The sequence below is a fragment of the Mytilus galloprovincialis genome, chromosome 10, assembly GCF_965363235.1.
Source record: "Mytilus galloprovincialis chromosome 10, xbMytGall1.hap1.1, whole genome shotgun sequence".
Taxonomy (NCBI): domain Eukaryota; kingdom Metazoa; phylum Mollusca; class Bivalvia; order Mytilida; family Mytilidae; genus Mytilus; species Mytilus galloprovincialis.
The window spans coordinates 32,562,273-32,583,884 of NC_134847.1; the positions used below are offsets into that span (position 1 = coordinate 32,562,273).

A 21,612-nucleotide genomic window follows, 5' to 3' on the forward strand; every position below is an offset into this window, starting at 1 on the left:
ATTATTCTTCCGAATTTGTAGTGTCTGTACTTTTTACGATGCAAAATAGATCTATTTATAATTAAATCTGTACTCTTAAAGTATTTTTTACACTACAGTCTGTAATATAATGTGTCATCTCACGCCTTCAGTAAGAAAGGTGCACTAAGTTTACTAAAAAGCAAACAATGGGAAAAGGCTAAATTATGCGTCAAATTTCAAATACTTGCTCTGTCTGATGAGCAGAGCAGCGAAACTTTAAAGACAGGCTGACATAAATTAAACAACAGTAGGTTTTTTGTGCATATTATACTCACATTTACGTGTCTCACAAAATCACGTCGAAAACAAAAACTAAAATGTTACAACTTCATCCAGCCTTTTCAAGTAGATTTGTTCGGTATAAAATGCGTTCGCACGAAACGCCGTCTTTCTCTGTTTTTGTTTTCTTAATTATTAATCATATAGTTGATCTTCATCTAAATCACTGCTGATCAACGGAATTCATTGTCAATGATTACACACTATGCATATAAAATGCATATAAAATCACATTACTTTTTATTCGTGGTATTTTGTCCCTTCAGGTACAACTGTGAAAGTAATTTTGACGCCATAATTTTATAAACGTGGTTAGTAACAGGTCATCTAACTGCATTATATACATTGTTTCATTCATCAAATTGACATAGAATTAATGTGCTTAACATGTTCGCGTTCTCGATATGGACAATATCAAATATTTTAGTCTGGTGGAACGTGTTTATTTATAAGTAGAACTTGGGTTTCAGATAACGCTCACTCGACAAAAAGCTTCATATATCTGATATTTCACAAAATCAATTTGCAGACACCCATTTGCGCGTGTCATTTACAAAAGACTCATAAGTGAATCTCGAATCAATAAAGTTAAAACGACTAAAAAAGTACAAAGTTGAAGAGCATTGAGGAACCAGAATTCCGAAACGTTTTGCCAAATACAGCTCAGGTTATCTATTCCTGGGCAAGTAAAACATTAGTATTTCGGCACATTTAAAATTTGGTTAACAGTTAATTGATAAATTTGCCCATACCAATGATACTTTATGTCAACACAGAAGTGCCGACTACTAGGCTGCTGATAAGAAAGTCAGCCAGAGTGATTGAAATTTAGAGCCGATCATATCAGTATAAAATGTACCAACAAAACGTTTCTTGGAGAAGAATAAAAAATAATATGAAGTAGTAAAAACAAATCTTTATACTCTTATGATGCGTTCAATAGTTGTTAGATTCTATGAATGATGTTGTGTGCATTCATACCATCAAATAATGTGAATAGATATAAAACAAACATGGCGATGCTACATTCTGGCTAGATGTCAAAGTCTGATATTTTCAATTTTCACGTCCTATCGAAAATCTAAAAACACATAATTAAACACATCATAGATATCATACTTAAAATTTTGTACGCTGGCCTACTAAACGCTTATCCACATTCAAAACAGAAATACTAAAATGGCCAAATATTTTAACTAAATGTTTATTCGAGTAGAATATAAAATTATGTGCAGTAATAAAAACAACTCTTTTTACTCGTATGATACTTTCGAAAGTTGTTATGTTGCATGACTGATGTTGTGAGGCAGGATTATCGGAAAATTGAACAAATTGCAGATAAACATTTTACTATAGTTTTGTTAATGTTTAAATATTCATCCTTTAAGGTCATATAGAACCTGATACTTCAAACACGTACATGAATTGACTCTTTTACATTTGCTTTAGGTGCAATTATATATCATAATAACATCATGAACATGACATTTCTAAGCCTGGGAAAATTGCCTCAAATAGGATAGTTTCAAATAAGTCAACAATTTGAATTGATACCGACATTTTTTAATGTTAATATTTATAGGGAGAGAAATAGTATAACTTGTTCAAGTGGAACTCGTAAAGGCTTTTATAAAAAATTAAAATCTAGAACTGAAATGGGAGTGAATATAGAAAGACTTCGTTTTGATAACGTAGTTCCTCGTTTAATTAGGATGGTAACCTAGATTCAATTTTATAATATTTTAAACAGATAACTGTTATTACAACTAGACACTTATACCTACACTGGTTCAATATAGAGGGATCGTATCAAAATGTTGTTATATACTAAATGAATGACAACAATGTAAGACGTGGTAAAAAATGTTAGTTTAGACACTGACACATCTTATGGATCAACCAATTCCTGATGGTGTCAATAAAATTTACGAAATCTCATTTCTAATCCTTCCTCCTCATAAGTTTGTTGAAGCAGTATCAACGTGAGGAGCACACTTCTGTAAGGGAAGTCCGTATAGTGCGCACATGCACGAGCATAACGTATCAACTGAGATATACAAACACCATATGATGGGAAGGGTATGTTTCTGTTGCGACTTGGGAAGTTGAAATCGTCATGTGTGTCATAGATTTAAGTGTTTTATTTAAACTGTTCAAAGATTTTTGAAGTTACAGTCCGAAAACAGAAAAATTATAATTTTTAATCAATAAAACCCGATAGTTCGAAAAACAAAAAATCAAAAGGGAGCTCACATCATCAGATATAAACAATTAACCAAAGTATCGCATAAACTGCTCAAAGAATTTTTGGAGTAACTGTCCTAAAACTAAACCAAACTCTCTTGTAAATAGATAAAACTCGGAAAGTATAATCTCAAACTTATAAAAATCGATAGGGAGCTCACGTCAATACATATAAACAATTCACCACAAAATATAATGTATTGAGTCAATGTCCAACATGTTGACGACAGATGAACAGATAAACGGACGGACGGACAACGGTATACCATCATATTTCCCGTAAACTGGTGTGTAAAACAAGTGTGACGGTACTACGTTGTAGCTATGCTTTTGTTTTCGAATATCACGTTTTCCCTGAATTGTAAAAAAAAATTATATAAAGCAGTAGAGTTAACGAAAAACGAATTAATTTAGACAAATGTTTAACTATGATTTGATTACTATTTACATGTTCACCCATTTTACGTAAAATAAAACATTTCACTTCTAAACATCGTTAAATTATCTCTGCAATCGTCAAAGGATCCCCGCCAATGTTTCGTTATCTTCTGCCATCGTCAAATGATTCCAGCCATTGTGAAAATACTGCACTTTGATTGAAATGTTAAGTAAAAAATTGTTTCGTTTCACTAGTCGCCCTTCAGTTTTCATAGTAATTATAATCAATTGAATGACATTGCATAACCCTGTTATTATAAAATCCAGAGAGGTTTTTGAATATGTGTCAAATTTTCGGACTCCATACAAAACAAGGTAAAATATTTTGCCCCATAACACCCATTTTTCATTTACCAAAATTTTGAGTCAAAACACAATTTAAAACTTGCTAAAAAACGAACTGTTGTCCTTTGCGCTTACTATCTGCTCTCGCAAAAAAAGTCCTTTTAAGCCAGTGGTATTTGTTGAAGTGATCCATTTTAATCTTCATGTTATTTTAAATGAGAATAACAATTAAAATCATTTGATCAATAAATGGTAAAGCGAAGTCAATATGTACTTGATGGATGCTCCCATTGTTGAAGTGGTGACTGTTAAAATATATGCTGCTACTGCATTTGACATCTGGAACAGCTTCTTGGTAGAAATTTTATCCCACACTCAATCCTGGGCTACCGTACAAAGCTACTCACCCATAATTTCATTTTCACTGACCTTTGGAGCGCAGAATGTAACGGTAGTAAGCATTCCCAAATGTTTACTAACTTGGTGAATCACGAGTTCATCTATTCGGTTGAAGTCTTTATCATCATTGGCAGTCCTACCTTTTTGTGCATATTTATAAACTCTTGACAAAATATTTTATGTTATATGTTTATCCACTTGAAAACAACGCATATCTCTGCAATCAAGTTCCTGAAGTGGAAGAAATTCCTTTTTCATTATTGAAAAATCACACAAGCGGCAAATGGTCCGTGATCATTGAAAATGTATGACCATAGAGATAAGTGTGATTCTTTTGCAAGCTGACAATTATTTCTGTAGCTTCGTTGTTTATATTTTACAATACACAAGACACAACATAGAAGACTAGGCAACATGAACCACACCAAAAATTGGGGGTGATCCCTGGTGCTCAGGAAGGGTTAGAAGATCATGCTCGATATGTTGTTATCTTCATTTTCCTTACTGTGGATTCAATTATTTTCGCGGGTATCAATTTTCGTGGTTTGCTTAAAACTTGCATATTCGTGGATATTTTATTTCGTGGTTTTGCCAATCTCTGTGTACAAAGCCTATTGAAAATATGCTATTCGTTGATCATTTGAAATCGTGGTTCACCTGTACCCACGAAACCCACCAAAATTGGTATCCAACAAATAATAATGAATCCACAGTATGTGATCACAAACCCGATAAATAGTATAATTCGTGCAAGGGGAATGGGATTGTAGTTACAATATAAGAAACATATTCGATGTCATCTGTGAAACGTATATTCTGTAAAGGTCAATCAACTCGTGATGGCGTCCGTAAAATTTACGAAGGGACGATTGCATCTTCAACATTTGTAAAATTGTAAATAAAGGCAACAGTAGTATACCGCTGTTCAAACTCATAAATCCATGGACAAAAAAACAAAATCGGGGTAACAAACTAAAACTGAGGGAAACGCATAAATATAAGAGGAGAACAACGACACAACACTACAATGTAACTAACACACACAGAAACGGACCAAGCATCAGACAAAATCCCACGAGAATAACAAATATAACATCAAAACCAAATACATGAATTTGGGATAGACAAGTACCGTGACACGTCTTATCGCAATGTCAATTTACAGAAAAAAATAAGAGAAAACAAACGACGCAACGTTAAATTGTAACACACACAGAAACGAACTATAATATAACAATGGCCATATTCCTGACTTGGTACAGGACATATTTAAAGGAAAAAATGGTGGGTTGAACCGGGTTTTGTGGCATGCCAAACCTCGCACTTTAATGGCAATGTTAAATATAACATAGAAATGACAACATAATATTACAGGACTACAATTCAAATAAATAGGAAAACGTATTAGACAAAGAAACATATGATTATTAATAACAAAAAGCATCAGGTTTAAAATTTAATACGCCAAAAACGCGCCTCGTCTACACAAGACAAGTAATCTATTAAGTCTTGGTTTAATAAACTACTTGTAAGCAGCAACTCTCTATCATCAGCTTCAAGTAGATCATTATCTTTTACCTAGAAATGAGGGTTCTGAATTCTTTTACCTAGACTTGAGGATTGAAAATCTGTAATCGCGCCATAACTTTGCCAAGAATCACAACATTTTCGACCGGTTATAACCATGCCATCTTATATACATTGACAGGAGTAAAAAACCTAATAGTACTCCTGTCAACCCTTGGAGTATTTGGTCAATTGTCCTCTGCCATATTGCAGTTGCAGACGCTTTTCTTAATACCATTCGGTTGTACTGACAAAGTCATCTATGTCCATTCATAGTCAAATACAATGAATTTTCATTAATATTTAGCTGAAAAACGCCTTTCTTAAATTAATTATCGAAAACATTTCACCTCGATGTAAAAAACAAAACTATCCTCAATTCAAGGTAGAAGAAAACGATCCGTGTGAAGCTGATGATTAATTGTGGCTTTAATATCGCCACAAATGATCACTTCTACATACTTCTTTACATCGTGTTGCCCATTCACTAGTTGACAACTCTAAGATAAAACTTTTGTCATATTAACATATTTTCTGTGTTTAGGATCTGCAATCAATTTTATCAATTAGAAGATCAGAAGTTTAACTAGATATAAAACCACGTTCAACCCACTAGTTTTCTTTAGAAATTGCCTATATTAAGTCAGTAATATGGCAGTTGCTTTTCAATTGATTTGTTGATTGATAGCATTTGATTTTGACAGTTTTTATAATGGACTCCCTTCTTTTTGAATTTGTCTAAGAGTTCGTTTTTTTAGGGAATCGGTACATGTCTCTTGTCTTATTCAAGGTCATCACAAATTCACGAACCATTACTACATGTAAATTTCCTTACTGCAAACTCTACGAAATATAAAAGTTTCCCATGCAGACACATAGTTTTCGACACCAGGAATAGATAAGACGAAGACTGAAAAAAAGAACACCGTACCTGCACGCATTGTTTTCTTTATAAATACAACTCTTAAAATAAAGAATAACTACACAACCTTCGTAAAACTTCAGCTGATCTCTTAATATGAATAATAGCATAACTATAGTAAGAGGATTCATTTTATAAACAAAAAATAGTGTAATTTCATATTTATAAAGTAATTGGTATATAACTAAAAATTATTGTTGGTTCATAATAATTATAAAATTATGCAGGAGAATGTCATTTTATTTTTGTGGTAACCAAAAAACATAGGACATGAAGAAAATCTAGAATAATATAATAACTCGTAATTATAGATTATCGTTGATCATCTCAACGAGATTGATTTTCTCGCTTGAGCTGGTACAGCGAAAGTGAGAAAAGCAATCGAGTTGAGATGACCAATTATAATCTGTTTATCGCTATTTTACCTATGACGACGTTGTCAATTTCATGTCAATTTCGTTAGCAACGCCACGTGGCCTCCTTAGTTTCTAGCGATAATTTTTCCATCTCAAGCGAGAAGCATGATATGAAAATTATCACAAAAAAAGATCAAAGGAAAAATGCACAAAATAGCGATAATGTATTTTATCTAGAAATCTAACCAAATGAGTTAAAACTATAAAAAAAAATCATTCTCTCAAATACTTCTTGGACAAATTTCAATTCTGTCTTCGTTTCTCAAGATGCGCATTCCCAATGTCATCACATGATGTGCTTTGTCCAATGAGAGGCATTCCGAACAAGTATCTTCCTTAAATGTATCACCGAGGCAAAAGTTTACTCAGCTCGAACTAATCGTTTGTAAAGAAGAACCTTTTAATTCATAACTTCTTGTACGCCTAGTCAATTTACACAATGTGCTTAAAATATTTCCCTTTTTATATAAAAGTAAAACTCTTCTGTTACACACATATGAAATAAAAATAAAAAGTCCTTGCAAAGTGTTTGTTAACGATATTATTGTTGAAAATATAATTTTTGCTTCATTAGACGTATCTGGTAAATAGGAATCAACCACTTGTAACAGCCATCCAATGCCCGTGACCGTGAATAACTTCACATAAATGATAAATTGTGAACGATTGTTGTGTATATGTTGCTCTTGAGCAACTACTGTGGTCCTATGAATTGTCCTTGTTGTCACAACAAAAAAGAAAATATTTGATAAGCAAATAATTATTATTGGCGATATAAATGTTGCAATCAATCCTATTGGCTGATTCAAAAAGCAAATATGTCCTCCATATCCAATGTTGTTTTTGAGAATGAACGTTACACAAGCGTTTGATGAAACTATTATAAAAGGTATACAATAAGAATAAATCACGTAAAACAGAAAAGTTCTCTCTTTAAAAGTTTCTGAATGAAGTATGGTGGTCTTGAAGACGCGATACATGTGAAAAGAACAGACACTGATACATCCAAATGTAGCCAACCAAAAATAATGCATGCATACACCAATTATTTGACATATCATAATAGAATCAGTTTGATTTAATCCAAATTGGTACAATAATTGTGAACAAAACATAGCAAAGACCAAACACATGTTGTTTTTGCCAGGCAGGGTTCGAAGACTTTTATATGCAAGAAATGTGAGAAAAGTAAACAACAAACATACAAGTGATATACATGTACACGCCATTAAAATAAAACCAATAAAATTTTGGTAAGTAATTGGTTTGTCAAGTTCGGTATGTTTTAAGGAAATTATTGACTCGAACTGATCGGCACAAATTCTCACTTTGGATGTCGGCAACATTTCATAATCCATTACAGTTAATTCAACTCCTAAAGACTTAATAGTCAAACGGAATGTTTTATTGTCGATATCGATGTCATTTTCTGGAAGCTCTATTTGTTTACACAGAAGCAACCTTTTTACATGCGAATATCGTTTTAAATGTTTGTGGTTGTCATCCGTTGTAATACACGTGTTTATAAATTTGCTTTGACTTTCTAGTGTCGACAACAGATACATGTCTTCGTTAGGAAAAACGGATAAGTTAAACGTCGTGTTAAAATAGTGTACTGGTAAACTAAACTTTGAGGACGATAAAAACGAATCTTCTACAGAGGTTCTATTTACGTAGTGTGGATACGAAATGTTCATGATTACTAGTAAAGAGATATTGGTGCTATTCCAGAAAATCCTATTTTGGCATATCAAAATTGACTTTTTCAAAGTCCGTCTATACCAATCTTTATTAAACATGGCAATGCGTAAACTATTGTTAACATCATCTAAGAACGATATGACATCTCCTATTTCTGTATTGCGATTTCCATTTAATACAAAAGTAAGCATATAACCAATGTCTCTTGTCATTTCTAGTAATGGTTTGCATCCTTCCCCTGTAAGAATTCGACCAGGATAACATTTTAAGTCTATGCAGATTTTCTGAAATAGTAGAAAAAAACTTAAAATGTGATAGTTAGAAGTGAATAAAAATAATAAAAACATTTTTTCTCACGTTTTGAAAAGCCTCAATTTATACGCCATTCAACCGATGTATTTCCAACGAGTAATTGCGAAAACATAGCCAACATCTAGTCATTGTTCCTAAAAGTGCCTCATAATAAATAAAGTAACAAGTCGACATGCAGAGGGACACATTTGGTTCCTATAAGAATGCCGATTGTCAATTGGAAAAAGAAACGTCATTCAAATGTAAAAAATATATATTGAAAATTAAGTAACATATCATTTTGTATATTTCAGCTTCAGTGAAATTCCTGCTGTTATTTTTCAAAGTTTTATTTGTTCCTTTCTTAAACAATTTTTTCACTCTGCTCTAGAATGAAAAATGCTAGTGTAAAGAGAAAAGCAGTCAAATGTTTTATACTACTGTATTAAGAAAGAGACTTAGATTGTAGGTATTTTTACAGATCTTATGAATTTTGCAGTACCAAAAAACGAAACATGGGAAATAAAATAGATAAAGAAATGCAACTCGATTCGTTACATCTTTTTTACTTTAATTACCGAACAGTCTTGTTGACTGTTTTTAGCAGGACATGTTTTACTATTAATACAAAACTATGTTTTACTATTAATAGCAAACCGTGTTTGACTGTTTGGAGCAGGACATGTTCAAGGTTAAAGTAGGACATGTTTGACTAGTACTGCTCAATAATATCAAGACATGCTGGTCTGTTTGTAACAGGACATGTCTGACTGTTTATATCAGGACATGTTTGATGTTTGACTGTTTATAGAAGGAATTTATTGACTGTCTATATTAAGACACGTTTGACTGTTCATATCAGGATATGTTATAGCAGAACATATTTGACTGCTTATAATAGGCAATATTGGACTGCTTGTAGAAGAAGATGTTTTGCTGCTTATAACAGAACATAATACTAGTATTTTACTTGCTTTGCTTTGATATAAAATGTATTTACAGCCTTGTCCTTTTGGTCAATGATGGATAGTTGCATTGGCAATAATACAAATTCGTCTGATTGTATATTGAGTTATAACCATACCTATGGAAAACTCCTTCCTTCTAGAAAATTGAGGTCCCACAACTCTGAAATAAACTTCGTTAAAACTACCAAATTGAATGATAGGTTGTCTTTATAAGATATTTAAACCTAAGATTGTCTAAAAAAAAAATCGTAGGATCCGTAAAAAAGTTCTTGCGTTATTGTAAGATAAATGAGAAAATTTTCAAAAAGAAGTTAGTCCGCAGAGAACCTGACATTGTTTAAAGTTTTGGAAAGGATTCTTTACGCATTCTTGAGTTATCGCAAGTTTTGCTATGATTGAAAAACAGACAGACAGATTGCCGGACAACAATATATCGTAATACCTTACTCTTTGAAAGACATATAAAGAGTATTTCCTGAAGAAACTAAGTCACCAAATTACAGCAAAAATTTTTTTGAAACTCCTGTAATTCACCAAGTATAAAACTTAAGTAAAATATCGAATCTATTAAAACAATCTTACCTCAAATGGGTTGTAAATTTGATTCTGCAAACAGTTTCCTTCTATATCTGACTCTGTAGTTGCGATTTTATAGTCAGTAAATTTAAAAATGCTTCGGAATCTGGGAATAAACGTCTCCAATTCATTTATATCAAACTCACAATCACCTAAACAAGAAGTACTATTGTTATTTGGCAAATCATAAATTTCAACATTTTTTCTATTACATTCTTTACAAAATATATTTTTGTAAGGAGAATGATATTCCACTGCAGGCATATTTAAACAGTTTTCCTCAATGTTGCTATTGTATTCACCCCATTCACCCGTATTGTTACATGAAGTATACACAATATTTTCCCGAACACTGGGATTGCACATGGAACAAAATTTATTTTCTGTACCATATGGTACTTTATAATTATTACATGCTGATGCTATATCAGGATCAAATGAATTCCAATTCCCAGTCATATTACACATAGTAAATGAATGATAAGAACAAACTGTTGCAGAACTTGGTGGTTTATAAAGAAATCGACATCCATTATTGAGAGCAAATGCAATAATATCTTGCAGAGAAAAATGATAGAAAATTGGAATAAAAACTTTGCATCTAAGCTTAAAATCCCACAATACCATTTCGTTTTCGTAGTTTTGAATCACTTCCAGATTTTCATTGCAAAAAGCGCAATATATATTTTTGAAGTCAATAGGAGTATTATTAATCAACATTTGAGCTGGCAGAAAACTTATCAAGTCATCGTGGACAGTTTTCTGTTTTGTTTTCTGACAAAGGTTTTTAATTGTTGAGTTTCCAAACCTTTCACATCCTTCGTATACAAGAAAACGGTTATATTCATGATACTTTTGGTCGGTGCATATTGATTTTTTTCTAATAAAACTGTCAACACAATAACTGCCGTTTCCCCGTTCATTATAGAATTGTACAGCGCAATAGTCATCACAGTTACAATCTTGAAGAGAGTTGAATAAGGAGTAATTTGTACAAAAGTTCGTTTTTCCTGTAAGAGCGAAATATTTTTTCATGAGATTGGCCATTTTGAAACTGCTGAGGTAGTGTTCACTCTCTAGATCCGAGTTCGATAAAGATATTAAACGTTTATCTGAAGTAACGGTGCTTCTCTTTAAATCGTCTTTATTGAATATATTTCGTATGTTGACACTTTTTACTTTAAAGTTATACCCAAACGGTTCATTCGATGCTAGATTACCATTATCTTCTACGTTAACATCTGCTCCATAAAACGGTAAATTACCTTCATCACTGAAATTCTTGTTGCAAAGGTAACAAAAGATGTTTTTAAATTTTCCTGTTATAGATGAGGACTTTTCTTTCTCACAAGCAATTTGTAAATTTGCGTCATATTGCTCCCACATCCCAGTAGCGTTACATGTAGATATTAGATGTCCCGTATCACTAGGTGGGTTGCATAAATAACAAAAGACATTTTTAAAACTGAAATATGTATGATCATATGACTGACAGGCAACATCTATATCATGATCATAGATTTGCCATGTTCCAGAAACATTACAGGATGATATTCTATCCAAATCAATGGTATTTGAATCTGGAACACATATGCGTTTACTAACTTTGTCATTAGGTTCAAATGCAATGGAGCATTTTTCATCTATGGCTTTCTGAATAATTTCATTGTATGATACTAAATAATTGAAATCTTCGAAACGATCATAATCACATTCTAGTTTTAAATTCCATAGTATCAGGTTTTCTACGCTTTCATTGTGACATTTTAGACAATGAATATTCCTATATATTAGTCCTGTTTTGCTGGACGAAACTGGTTTATTCTGAATTTGTTGTTCTTTAAGATCACTCACATTGCATAGACTTTTCTCGATTACTGTAGCATCTTGAGGACAGCTACTTATCATCAATACGGGAGGACAATTAACTGCATTTAATTTAGTGTCCATATGATTGTTTATATCAAAACTGTACGTACCGTATTTATAGAGTGGAGTGAAGTACCAGTCAGGACTTTCTACTATGCTAGTCTTTACACACGTTGGCTTCAACGAAAAAAACAAGTCTGGACAACAATTTCCGGATTGAATACACCCTACTTGACAACTGCATTTGGGACAATGCGTATTATAAGTTGTCTGCAAATGATTTAAGTAGTTAGTTCCTTGTTTTTTGATATTGCAAATTTGACTACCACACACAGATATATACTCGTCTAAAATATGTGTCAAGTTAAAGGCATAACTTGTGCGAGAAGTGATCAAAATCACTAGACATCCAACCATTACGTACAAAACCTTAGAAGTTTTAAAATCCATCTGAAAGAAAATATAGGTATATATTAGATGTACAATATTTTTCTTAATTTTTAAAGTTAATGATACATAATGAACCTAATTTAGTCGATAACAACCCCTATATATCCTTTTGATCTAGATTTTTTTTACTAGAAATCATAGAATGGTTTATTGTCTTGCTATATTTGAGAATACATAAAGAAATTTGAGGATTCGTGACGAACACCAATTTATAGCTCACCACTTAACTATCCCATTGACATTGAAATTAACGTTAGGTGAGGATCGAGGTACCACACAACAAGCTCCTTCATACCACATTAAGATACCAGAATATAGTCCTCTAGCATGTTTATTTACTACTTGTTATATATTCTCTCTAGTGACATATTATACTTGATTCAAATTAGAGATGATGTTTGCATATATGTAGCAATTTACACTTTAACATATTGCTTATCGTTTGAGGTTTATTCTTGGTTTGTATATCACAATCTATTTATGAGTTTTGAATATACTTTTATCTCTTATTTACTTATAACTAGACAGAAACATAGTTTGATCATTGTACGAACCATAATCTTACCTCCTATACATTTCGAGGAATATCCTTGGTTAAGAGTGAACACGTTGGAACCGTATATATTTGAAATAAGCTTAGTGGGCGTGTTTTATTGTAACTACACGGTCAGTGTACATGGTTTATTTTATATACACGGTCAGAATTAGTGTTACGTTCCTTTAAAAAAGTGTTGTTATCTCATTAACAATCATTATAAACATACATAATTATAAGTGCTTTTAGAAGAAGAAAAAACATGTTTGTGAGCCAGAAGCTGACTTTCTCATCGTAAATAATTGAATGTTATGTTTATTGTTGTGTTAACATTGAAATATCAACATTAACAACTACGTCTAAATCACCAATATAAAGGCAGTCGGTAAGATCAATCCGTTACACATTGTCTTAGTGTCCTAATACGATGTCTACATGGTCGGTGGATTCCAAATGGGACTCGAGCTTCGCTTGCTCTCGCCCCATATGGATTTTATTGATCCTGTATACATCGTATTTTATCACTATCTCATTGCGTAACTAATAATATGTCATATAAATAGACGCCAATGCAACGATGGAGTTGTCCTTTATTAAACTATTTGGATCGTTATTTATCTTATATCATTTACTTATAAAAATTATGTGAATAAACTATCATAGATACCAGGATTTTTTATGCCAGACGCGCGTTTCGTCAATAAAAGACTCATCAGTGACGCTCGAATCCAAAAAAGTAAAAAAGGCAAAATAAAGTACGAAGTAACAATTATTTTATCGGATGTCAAAATTACACCAAATAATTCAAAATACTAGACACACATTGCCCAAATATTTTAAACAATTATTTTATCGGATTTCAAAATTACAGCAGATAATTTAAAATACTAGACACAAATTGCCCAAATGTTTTAAACAATTATTATATCGTTTGTCAAAATTATAGGGTTTGACAAACAGGCAAAACAGGTATTCTAAACAATGCATGTTGACCATCTATTCAAATTGATGGATTGACAGATGTTGGTTTCGCTAAAATTTTATACAGTAGTTTAAGTTGTTTGGTTTGTCGTCTATACATTCGCGTGTCTTTATCAAATAGTAGTTTGCTTAGATTTATGTAGTCTATAATGCCGTCTTGTAATATATCCTTTGTATTATTCTTCCGAATTTGTAGTGTCTGTACTTTTTACGATGTAAAGTAGATCTATTAATAATTCAATCTCTACTCTTAAAGTATTTTTTACACTACAGTCTGTAATATGATGTGTCATCTCACGCCTTCAGCACGAAAGGTGCACTAAGTTTGCTACACATAAAAGCAAACAATTGGAAAAGGCTAAATTATGCGTCAAATTTCAAATACTAGCTCTGTCTGATGAGCAGAGCAGCGAAACTTTAAAGATAGGCTGACATAAATTAAACAACAGTAGGTTTTTGTGTATATTATACTCACATTTTCGTGTCTCACAAAATCACGTCGAAAACAAAAACTAAATGTTCTCCAGACTTTTCCAGCAGATTTGTTCGGTTTTGGTACGAAACGCCGACTTTCTCTATTTTTGTTTTCTTAATTTTTAATCACATAGTTATTCTTCATCTAAATCACTGCTGATCAATTCATTGTCAATGATTACACACTATGCATATAAAATCACATTACTTTTTATTCGTGGTATTTTGTCCCTTCAGGTACAACTGTGAATGTTATTTTGACGCCATAATTTTATAAACGTGGTTATTATCAGGTCATCTAACTGCAAATATACATTGTTTCATTCATCAAATTGACATAGAATTAATGTGCTCACCATATGGACAATATTAAATATTTTAGTCTGGGGGAACGTGTTTATTTATAAGTTGAATTTGGGTATCAGATAACACTCACTCGACAAAAAGCTTCATACATCTGATATTTCACAAAATCAATTTGTAGACAACCTGATAATCAGTACTTAGTAAAGACGAGCCAGCTAAGTTTGGTATTTTGTGTCTTTTCTAATTTGCGTTTGTGTTTTGCACCGATCTGATGCGTCAAACCCTCCCCCACCCCACCCCACCCCCCACCCCTCAAAAAAGCGAAAGATACTAAAGAGACATTCAAACTCATAAGTCGAGAATAAACTGACAACGCCTAGGAAAAACAAAAGATAAAAAGACAAACAACAACTGATTTTTACCACATCTCCTTATTTTTAAATAAGGGCTTCCATACTTGTTCATGAAAAAAAATATTTTGAATAGACCGATTTATTTGTATTTGTGAGATAATAATTTTATTTTCATTGATTTAAATATTTATCTATTTTGTTTACTTCAACAAAGTTACGTCTACACTTCTCGAGTGTTTGGAAGTAAAAGCATACTTCAAATATTGTTTCCTGATCTAAGTAATATTTTGTTGTTCGAGTTAAAACTTTAATCTAAAGAAAATAACAAAGAAGTCTACTATTCACAGATGTCAAGCAATTTTGTAGGATTATAGCCTTTCTTTTTTTATACTGAATTATCAGCACAAATATAAACTCATCATATATATCATGCTTGAAATTGTGAACGCCAGACGCGCGTGTCGTCTACAAAGGACTCATCAGTGAATCTCGAATCAATAAAGTTAAAACGACTAAAAAAAGTACAAAGTTGAAGAGCATTGAGGAACCAGAATTCCGAAACGTTTTGCCAAATACAGCTAAGGTTATCTATTCCTAGGTAAGTAAAACATTAGTATTTCGGCAAATTTAAAGCTTGGTTAACAGTTAATTGATAATTTTGCCCATACCAATGATATTTTATGTCAACACAGAAGTGCCGACTACTGTGCTGCTGATAAGAAAGTCAGCCATAGTGATTGAAATTTAGAGCCAATCATATTAGTATAAAATGTACTAACAAAACGTTTCTTGGAGTAGAATAAAAAATAATATGAAGTAGTAAAAACAAATCTTTATACTCGTATGATGCGTTCAATAGTTGTTAGATTCTATGAATGATGTTGTGTGCATTCATACCATCAAATAATGTGAACAGATATAAAACAAACATGGCGATGCTACATTATTGCTAGATGTCAAAGTCTAATATTTTCAATTTTCACGTCCTATCGAAAATCTAAAAACACACAATTAAACACATCATAGATATCATGTTTAAAATTTTGTACGTTGGATACACATTCGAATCATAAATATTAAAATGGCCATATATTTTAACTAAACGTTTATTCGAGTAGAATATAAAATTATGTGCAGTAATAAAAACAACTCTTTTTACTCGTATGATACTTCCGAAAGTTGTTAGGTTGCATGACTGACGTTGTCAGGCAGGATTATCGGACAATTGAACAAATTGCAGATAAACATTTTACTATAGTTTTGTTAATGTAAAAATATTCATCCTTTAAGGTTATAGAACCTGTTACTTCAAACACGTATATGAATTGTCTCTTTTACATTTGCTTTAGGTGCAATTATACATCATTATAATATGACATTTGTAAGCCTGGGAAAATTGCCTCTAATAGGATAGTTTCAAATAAGTCAACAATTTAAATTGATACCGACATTTTTTAACGTTAATATTTATAGGGAGATAAATACCTGTTAATTCAAGTGGAACTCGTAAAGATTTTTATAGAAAATAAAATCCAGAGCTGAAATGGGAGTGAATATAGAACGACTTCGTTTTGATAACGTAGTTCCTCGTTTAATTAAGATGGTTACCTAGATTCAATTTTATAATATTTTGAACAGATAACTGTTATTACAACTAGACACTTATACCTTTACCGGTACAATATACAGGGATCGTATCAAAATGTCGTTATATACTAAATGAATGACAACAATGTAAGACGTGGTAAAAATGTCATTAGTTAGTTTAGACACTGTTACATCTTATGGATCAACCAATTCCTGATGGTGTCCATAAAATTTACGAAATCTCATTTCATAATCTTTCCTCCTCATAAATTTGTTGAAGCAGTATCAACGTGAGGAGCACATTCCTGTAAATGAAGTCCGTATAGTGCGCACATGCACGAGCATAACGTATCAACTGAGATATACAAACACCATACGAAGGGAAGGGTATGTTTCCGTTGCGAATTGTGAAGTTGAAATCGTCACGTCTGTCATAGATTTAAGTGTAATTTAAACTGTTCAAAGATTTTTGAAGTTACTGTCCGAAAACAGGAAAATTACAATTTTTAATCAATAAAACCCGATAGTTCGAAAAACAAAAATTCAAAAGAGAGCTCACATCAACAAATATAAACAATGAACCAAAGTATCGCATAAACTGCTCAAATAATTTTTGGAGTAACTGCCCGAAAACTAAACCAAACTCCCTTGTAAATAGATAAAACTCAGAAAGTATAATCTAAAACTTATAAAAATTGATAGGAAGCTCACGTCAATACATATAAACAATTTACCACACAATATAATGTATTGAGTCAATGTTTAACATGTTGACGATAGATAGACAGATAAACGGACGGACGGACAACGGTATACCATGATATTTCCCGTAAACTGGTGTGTAAAACAAGCGTGACGACACTACGTTGTAGCTAGGCTTTTGTTTTCGAATATCACGTTTTCTCTGAATTGTAAAAAAATATAAAGCTGTAGAGTTAACGAAAAACGAATTAATTCAGACAAATATTTAACTATGATTTGATTACTATTTACATGTTCACCCATTTTACGTAAAATAAAACATTTCACTTCAAAACATCGTTAAATTATCTCCGCAATCGTCAAAGGATCCCCGCCAATGTTTTGTTATCTTCTGCCATCGTCAAATGATTCCAGCCATTTGAAAATACTGCATTTTGATTGAAATTTGAAGTAAAAAATTGTTTTCGTTTCACTAGTCGCCCTTCAGTTTTCATAGTAATTATAATCAATTGAATGATATTGCATAACCCTGTTATTATATAATCCAGAGTCCTCCTGATTGATGTTTCAAAACATTTGGGAATACCTGATTAAAGTTTGCTAATCACTTTTAAAGAAAGTTCGAAACAACTGACAGTGAAAAACTAAATTAAGAAAGACGATTAATTGTATCATCTAATTATTTTGTAGCAATTTAAGGATGTACTTAGAAGAGGTTTTTGAATATATGTCAAATTTTCGGACTCCTTGGTGTTTTTCCATACAAAACAAGGTAAAATATTTTGCCCCATAACACCCATTTTTTTCCATTTAGGACTAAATAGCTCATGAAAGGTCATTTACCAAAATTTTAGAAGATTCTCAATTTTCTTTCTTTTGCTTTGGGACCCAAATAATACCGCTACAGACATGAGGTAAAAGTCCGAGTCAGCCTTTTCCCGCCATATTTTAAATCTCAAATATCTCGAAAAGGAGGTTCATGACCTATTGATATTTTTAGCTTATTTTTATTCTTAAAGAATGCTCTACCAGCTTATAGTTTCAATTTTATATTCTTGATTTATTAAGTTTCACCTAACCTCACCTAAGTACATCCTTTAGGATTATTTATAACCGTAAAACAGAACATAACTTCATTCCTAAACAATTATCTATCATAATGACTCGCTTTAATAAATGGGAGTTTTGACAGTGAGAAAATCGATCCCCATATTTGAGCCAAAACCCAATCTAAAACTTGCTAAAAAACACACTGTTGTCCGTTGCACTTTCTATCTGCTCTCGCAAAAAAAGTCCTTTCAAGCCAGTGGTATTTGTTGAAGTGATCCATTTAATCTTCATGTTATTTTAAAAGAGCACCAATAACAATTAAAGTCATTTGATCAATAAATGGTCAAGCGAAGTCAATATGTACTTGATGGATGCTCCCATTGTTGAAGTGGTGATTGTTAAAAATTATGCTGCTAGTGCATTTGACATCTGGAACAGCTTCTTGGTAGCAATTGTATCCCACAATCAATCTTGGGCTACCGTACAAAGCTACTCGCCTATAATTTCATTTTCACTGACCTTTTGAGCGCAGAATGTAAATGTAGTAAGTATTCCTAAATGTTAACTAACTTGGTGAATCAAGAGTTCATTTATTCGGTTGAAGTCTTTATCATCATTGACAGTCCAAACTTTTTGTGCATACATATTCATAAACTCTTGACAAAATATTTTATATTATATGTTTATCAACTTGAAAACAACGCATATCTCTGCAATCAAGTTCCTGAAGTGAAAGAAATTCCTTTTTTTATTATTGAAAAATGACACCAGCGGCAAATGGTTCGTGAGCATTGAAAATGTATGACCATAAAGATAAGTGTGAATCTTTTGCAAGCTGACGATTATTTCTGTAGCTTCGTTGTTTATTTTACAATACACAAGACACAACATAGAATACTAGGCAACATGAACGACATCAAAAACTGGGGGTGATCCCTGGTGCTCAGGAAGGGTTAGCAGATCATGCTCGATATGTTGCTATCTTCATTTTGCTTACTGTGGATTCATTTATTTTCGCGGGTATTAATTTCCGTGGATTGCTTAACACTTGGGTGCATTTTACATAGATAAATAGAATCGTATAATATAAGCAAAATGAGGATGCTAAATTTGATGTATGCCTTTTTGTGCTTCTTCGTTATATTTGTTGTTTTTATAGTGATTAAGATGATAATACCATGTTGACTGCTGTACCCCTATTTTTGACATTATTACCCATTGTGTCTGTTTGTTTTGTTCACGCATTGGTGACAATATAATGGAATTTGATGCGACTGCCATACAAGTGAGAGGTTTAGCTAGCTATAAAACCAGGTCCAATCCACCATTTTCTACATTAGAAAATGCCTGTACCAAGTCAGGAATATGACAGTGGTTATCCATTCGTTTTATGTGTTTGAACTTTTGATTTTGCCATTTGATTGGGACTTTCCTTTTTAAATTTTCCTTGGAGTTCAGTATTTTTGGGATTTCACTTTTTGCATATTCGTGGATATTTTATTTCGTGGTTTTGCCAATCTCTGTATACAAAGCCTAATGAAAATATGCTATTCGTTGAACATTTAAAATCGTGGTTCACCTGTACCCACGAAACCCACGAAAATTAGAATCCAAGGAATAATAATGAATCCACAGTATGTGATTACAAACCCGATAAATAGTATAATTCGTGTAAAGGGAATGGTATTGCAGTTACAATATAAGAAACATATTCGATGTCATCTGTGAAACAGATATTCTGTAACGGTCAATCAACTCGTGATGGCGTCCTTAAAATTTACGATTGCATCTTCAACATTTGTAAGTGTTGGTTTAATAGATTACTTGTAAGCAGCAACTCTCTATCATCAGCTTCAAGTAGATCATTATCTTTTACCTAGAAATGAGGGTTCTGAATTCTTTTACCTAGACTTGAGGATTGTAAATCTATAATCGCTCCATAACTTTGCCAAGTTTCACAACATTTTCTACCGGTTATAACCATGCCATCTTATATACATTGACAGGAGTACAAAACCCAATAGTACTCCTGTCAACCCTTGGAGTATTTGGTCAATTGTCCTCTGCCATATTGCAGTTTGCAGACGCTTTTCTTAATACCATTCGGTTGTACTGACAAAGTCCTCTATGTCCATTCATAGTCAAATACTATGAATTTCCATTCATTTCTAGCTGAAAAACGCCTTTCTTAAATTAATTATCGAAAACATTTCACCTCGATGTAAAAAACAAAACTATCCTCAATTCAAGGTAGAAGAAAACGATCCGTGTAAAGCTGATGATTAATTGTGGCTTTAATATCGCCACAAATGATCACTCCTACATACTTCTTTACAACGTGTTGCCCATTCACTAGTTGACAACTTTAAGATAAAACTTTTGTCACATTAACCTATTTTCTGTGTTTGGGATTTGCAATCAATTTTATCAATCAGAAGATCAGAAGTTTAGCTAGATATACGATAAAACCACGTTCAACCCACTAGTTTTCTTTAGAAATTGTCTATACTTAGGCAGCAATATGGCACTTGCTTTTCAATTGATTTGTTGATTGATAGCATTTGATTTTGACAGTTTTTATAATGGACTCCCTCTTTTTGAATTTGTCTAAGAGTTCGATTTTTTTTTTTTTTTTATTATAATGTTTTTTGGTCCATGCCATGCCATGATTATTTACGCGTGTTTTTATTCCAATCGGTTATTTTATTAACTTTTAAATTTTATATCAACTAAGTCTACATCTATACGCATTTCATGACAGTCCCCGGATGTCGTCTTGTAGCCATGGGCATGGTACACATGTGTATTGCCTATTAGTTGTAGATAATTGTTTAACTTGACATGACAAATTAGCATTGTTATTTGCGATTGTAGGACAGCTGGCGTTGACATCATGTGAATATGAAAACAAAAAAAGATATAATATATGAAAACTACATATGAAGATTGTGGTGATGTAGAGAAACTAGCTTATACAAAAATATTTAACAGACGTTAAGCAATTATTTATGCATAAGACTTAGTTGATATAACTTACAATCATTTCTAGAATATGTCTGTACCATGTCAAGAGTATGACAGATGTTATCCTTTCGTTTGTTGTGTTTGAGCTTTTGGTTTTGTCATTTTATTAGGAACTTTCCGTTTTGAATTTTCCTCGTTCAGTTTTTTTCAGAGATTTTACTTTTTTCCAGAAATT

At 32.3% G+C, this 21,612-nt stretch overlaps 1 long non-coding RNA gene across 1 annotated transcript; it reads right to left on the minus strand.

The window, feature by feature from the left end:
- Positions 1-6,724: 6,724 nt before the first annotated feature.
- Positions 6,725-12,419, minus strand: LOC143047393 (uncharacterized). Its single transcript, XR_012969542.1, has 2 exons — positions 10,113-12,419; positions 6,725-8,555 (listed from the first exon to the last, which is right to left on the minus strand). It is a non-coding gene; the product is annotated as an uncharacterized LOC143047393 (long non-coding RNA).
- Between the last annotated feature and the right edge of the window lie 9,193 nt (positions 12,420-21,612).